The sequence below is a fragment of the Zootoca vivipara genome, chromosome 3, assembly GCF_965207765.1.
Source record: "Zootoca vivipara chromosome 3, rZooViv2.hap1.1, whole genome shotgun sequence".
Lineage (NCBI taxonomy): Eukaryota > Metazoa > Chordata > Lepidosauria > Squamata > Lacertidae > Zootoca > Zootoca vivipara.
The window spans coordinates 119,047,667-119,052,888 of record NC_142586.1 but is presented as its reverse complement, the minus strand read 5'-3'; the positions used below and the strand labels follow the sequence as shown (position 1 = coordinate 119,052,888).

The 5,222-nt window shown below is 51.1% G+C and overlaps 1 pseudogene across 1 annotated transcript; it reads right to left on the bottom strand.

Moving 5' to 3' along the window:
- Positions 1-3,872: 3,872 nt before the first annotated feature.
- On the bottom strand, positions 3,873-4,837 carry LOC118082848 (glucosamine-6-phosphate deaminase 1 pseudogene; annotated as a pseudogene). The gene has a single exon (XR_015949430.1). The product of XR_015949430.1 is annotated as a glucosamine-6-phosphate deaminase 1 pseudogene (transcript).
- Positions 4,838-5,222: the final 385 nt, after the last annotated feature.

Below are 5,222 nucleotides of genomic sequence, written 5' to 3'. Positions count from 1 at the left end.
TGATAAGAACTGTCTGGTATTCAGAGGTAGACTGCCCCTGGGCATGGAGGTTCTGCAATCGATATGGAGAGCCAATGAACCAAAGAAGGACCAGCATCTTGCCCACCCAATGCCTTGGGGAAGCTGGCAAGCAGGACCCGGGCCTCTCCCTGCCCTCTCCAGCAGCTCTCCAGTTGTTGTTGCTGTTGTTGTTGTTGTTGTTGTTGTTGTTGTTGTTGTTGTTGTTGTTGTTGTTGTACTGCCCTATACCCAGAGCTCTCAGGAAACCCTGAGCAGAAGTCAAGGGGTCACAATGAGCAGAGTGGAGCAGTGTGTGCTTCTGTTGGGGCATCCCTGCCATTTAGTCAACTCTTGAGGCCCCTTCCAAGTCTAGGATTGCAAGCCCAGTCTTGGGAAATGGGCTGTTCTCTCTCTCTCTCTCTCTCTCTCTCTCTCTCTCTCTCTCTCTCTCTCTCTCTCTCTCTCTCTCTCTCGGAGGGGGCTCTTTCCCTTGCCCCAAGCAGCCCTCCCTGGCTCCCTGGCCCACTCGCTGCTTGGCTACTCCTTGGCCGCTGGCCTGCCTTGCTGCAAAAGCCATCAGTTGGGGGGGGGAGAGCAGGGAAAGGCACTTCCTCTGGCCTCTGGACCTGTGGGGGGAGGCAGGGCAGGGAGAAGAGAATGCGCAGGCCGGAGGCAAGCAGCCACACAGCACTCGCTCTCTCTGCCAGATGGGATTTGCCAGTGGACACAACTTCAATGTTTGACTTTTATTGTGGGGCGATGTGATGTTTGGCCTCAAGGGAGGAAGCAGGAGTGTGTGTGTGTGTGTGTGTGTGTGTTGCACGCCCTACTTGGGCTGTTATTGCGCAGGGAGCAGGGCTTCAATCTCTGGCGGGGCTTGCCATAAAATACCTCTGCCCCTCCTAATAGCTTTAGAGACAGGCCCTTTAGCTACTGTTTGCAGAAGAGCAGGATAGAATGATCAGAAGTGAGGAGGGGCTGAGCTGGGGCGGGGGTGGTGGGCCCCATTTCCTGCTCCCCACCCCCATAATTTGGTCATTGTGCATGAGTTTTTTGGGGGTGAGGGGCTAAAGCGATCTCCCAAATGAACCCCCCCCCCTTATCAAACCACACCAAGTCTTCCTGGGAGCGCAGGCTTGCCCTTCTCTTGGACAAAGGACTTCCCATCAGCCAGCAGGAGGTTCAGTGGGTGCAGCGGTTCCCTCAATGCGGGGCTGACCCTTCCATTAGGCAAAGGGGGGCAGTTGCTTCAGGCACCAGCTCCTAAGGGGTGGCAGCAGTCTCCCCCTCATCCTTCTCTTGGAGGCAACAGGTGGGGTGGAGGAAGTTGCCCCATTGGCAGAGTTGATTCAGCTGCCAGCCTGGTTGAATTCTATGCAGGGATGCCATCTTGTCCTGTGCCTCAGGCAGCACAATGTATTGGGCAGGCCCTGTCTTCATCCATGTGCTTCCATGCTGGGGGAGTGTGTGTGTGTGTGTGTGTGTGTGTGTGTGTGTGTGTGTGTGTGAGTGTGTGTGCACCTTTTACATTTCTGCCCTAATAACTGTGCAAGACATTTACCGCCCAGTCAGCCTGACATCAATACCAGGAAAGATTCTAGAGCAGATCATTAAGCAAACGGTCTGTGAGCACCTAGAAAGGAACTCTGTGATCACTAAAAGTCAGCATGGGTTCCTGAAAAATAGGTCATGTCAGACTAATCTGATCTTATTTTTTGACAGAATTACAAGCCTGGTAGATGAAGGGAATGCTGTGGATATAGCCTATCTTGATTTCAGCAAGGCCTTTGACAAGGTGCCCCATGATATTCTTGTAAAGAAGCTGGTAAAATGCGGGCTAGACAATGCTACCATTCAGTGGATTTGTAACTGGCTTACTGACCGAACCCAAAGGGTGCTCATCAATGGCTCCTCCTCATCCTGGAGAGAAATGACTAGTGGGGTGCCACAGGGTTCTGTCTTGGGCCCAGTCTTATTCAACATCTTTATTCTATGATTCTATGATTCTAAGAACTTGCAATGCTGTCAAAAGTGGCCATCCCAGGATTGCTCCCTGATCTCAGGTGACTAACAGAGAAAGAGCGAGAGAGACGGAGAAATATACTCTTTGCATGCTCAAGTGCATCCTTTTAGTTTGGAGCACTGAAAACAGCAGCACGCAGGAATCCAAGTCTGCTTCCTAGTGCTGTGAAGCAGGGTTAGCCCTGAGCTCAGAGGACCCAGCAAGCAGAGACACCCCCCAAAAAAACCCCCACTCCTCCTTCACTACAGCCAAGAGCAGAGCTGTGTTGGGTGGGGGCCCCTCTCTCCTCCACCAGTGTCCCCTTTAAGACCCCTCGGTCGCATGTGTCTCCAACTCATGATGCTGTCTTCCATGCCCCTGTCCCCCCCCTCCAAAGTTCAGAAGGGAAGGTGGGTCTATGGGGGGGCGAGGAGTGGCTTTGCAGTGTGTGTGGGGGTCTTGAAAAAAGTGCAGCTGCCCCCCAGAGCCGTAGCTAGGTGATCTTGCGCTCCTGGCAGAACCGTCCATAAAATCGAGGAATCATAGAATCATAGAGTTGGAAGAGACCACAAGGGCCATCCAGTCCAACCCCCTGCCAAGCAGGAAACACCATCAAAGCATTCTTGACATATGCCTGCCAAGCCTCTGCTTAAAGACCTCCAAAAGAAGGAGACTCCACCACACTCCTTGGTAGCAAATTCCACTGCCGAACAGCTCTTACTGTCAGGACGTTCTTCCTAATGTTTAGGTGGAATCTTCTTTCTTGAAGTTTGAATCCATTGCTCCGTGTCCGCTTCTCTGGAGCAGCAGAAAACAACCTTTCTCCCTCCTCTATATGACATCCTTTCCTATATTTGAACATGGCTATCATATCACCCCTTAACCTTCTTTTCTCCAGGCTAAACATACCCAGCTCCCTAAGCCGTTCCTCATAAGGCATTGTTTCCGGTCCTTTCCAGGAAAACAGGGCCCCCACATGGCCCCCACATATCTTATAAAGCCGCTCTATTTAAAACCTTTTCTTATGATGCAATAATCAATATTTTATTTATAGGCATATTTATGGACCTATCTTTAAGCCACTTTTGCGGGGGGGGGCATCTGCGCCCCTGGCGGGGTCCTTCCTCAGCACCCCCTAGCTAGGGCCCTGCTGGCCCCTTCCTCTGTGACCTGACTTGGACAACTAAGGTTCTGCCCCAAAGGTGTCACGTGACTCTCACCCCAAGATCACCCACGACCACCAGCAGGGAGGAGGAGAACCTTATGTGGGGCTGAGCGCTTCCTGTAGAACAAAGGAGTCATTGTGTTTCTTGCCCCAACACAAACCCTGCATCTGCCTTCTGGGACCGACAGCAACCCTGGGCGACCCCCCCCCCCCATGGACTGCCAGGTGGTTGGGGCTGAGCAGGTCAACGCCAGTGATACCCCCCTCCTCACCAGGGTGCCAGCTCCCCCCCTGCATCATCTCGTTCCTGCTAGGGATGCCCCCCCCATCCCACCCGACACTTTGCCTCAAATAGCTGATGGGGTGTGGAGAAGACCCCTCCTCAATATGGTTCTATTGGGAAGCAGGGAGGACCCAGAGAGGCTCCTTGGTTGGTTGGTTGGTTTTTTATGTTAATGTAACAAAAGATGAGTAGCAACAGCTCCACATTTTCACATCCCATTCTTGGTTACAGATCATCTTTTTTGTTATACATATTCAGATTTTCTTCTCAGTAACCCTTAAGAGAGACAGCCTCTGCTTTCTCGTTTGGTCTTTAAAAAGGGGGCAATCTGACAATTAGTTGCATGGTGCAGCTGCATCCATTGCGACTGCCTCACCATTGAGAAAAGGATATTTTCCAATAATTGTCGAGCGTTCCCGAGATCCACAGGCAGGATGCTTTCAACCAGCTCCATGTAAGTTGAAGGCCTGCATAACCAGTTGCTCCACATCGTAAGAGGCTAGTTAGTCCCTGTATGGCTTCTTGGACTGCCCTTTCTCTGCTCCCGCATCTTTCATGCTGTAGAGTGGATCCACAAGCCTGTTGTGAACAAGCATCAAACCTTGGAAGTACTTCACCGTTTTTACTTTGAGTTCCAGCGTGGCGTCTTCGTCGCATACAAAGACAGTGTGGGGATGTTGTTGAAAGGCGGACACCGTCCACATGTGACTCACTCCTTCCTCAATGGCCTTGTACAAAGCCAGGGCCTTATGGGCTCCTGTGATCAGGATCACCACCTCTCTGGCATCCATGACTGTGCCCACTCCAACAGTGAGGGCCATTGTGGGCACTTGGGAGAGGTCTCCACCAAAGAATCTGGAATTAGCCAATACCGTGTCCATAGCTAAGGTCTTCACTCGCGTTCTGGACACCAGGCTTGAGCCCGGCTCATTGAAGGCAATGTGACCATCGGGGCCGATACCTCCGAGGAAGAGTTCGATTCCTCCAGCCTCTTTGATTTTCTCTTCAAAAGCCGCACACTCTGCTTCTAGGTTTGCTGCCTTTCCATCCAGAATGTGTGTGTTTTCGGAGGAGATGTCGATATGCTTGAAGAAGTTGTTCCACATGAAGGAGTGGTAGCTTTCGGGGTGATCCTTCGGAAGACCCACATACTCATTCATATTGAAAGTTTTCACATATTTGAAAGAAAGATCTCCATTCTTGCAATATTCTATCAGTTTATCATAGCATCCTAATGGAGTACTTCCAGAGGGAAGTCCGAGGGTGAAATATTTGCTTGGACCAGGATTAAACTGGACTATCCGATTCCTAATGTACTTTGCTACCCATTCACTGGCCTGAGCATGGTCCTCTAGAATGACGAGTCTCATGCTCACCGTTCTGCTACAGCCCCGACTTCTCCAGTCTACTCCTGGCCTGCCTCCTCCTTGAGCCTAGACAGAGAGAGACTCCTTGGTGACATCACTTGAGCCACGGCTCACAGTGGAAGTGATGATGTCACAGAGCAAAGAAGAATGATGTCACTGAATAGATATCCAGCCAGCATTGGGAGGGTTCTGCCTGTGGTTCTGTGCAGAAGGCCATGGAGACTTTCCTCACAACAGTTTGTTGTTAGTTTATAAAACTTTGTTGTTGTTTAGTTGTTTAGTCATGACCAGCGCACGCCAGGCACTCCTGTCTTGCACTGCCTCCAGCAGTTTGGTCAAACTCATGTTCGTAGCTTCGAGAACACTGTCCAACCATCTTGTCTTCTGACGTCCCCTTCTCCTAGT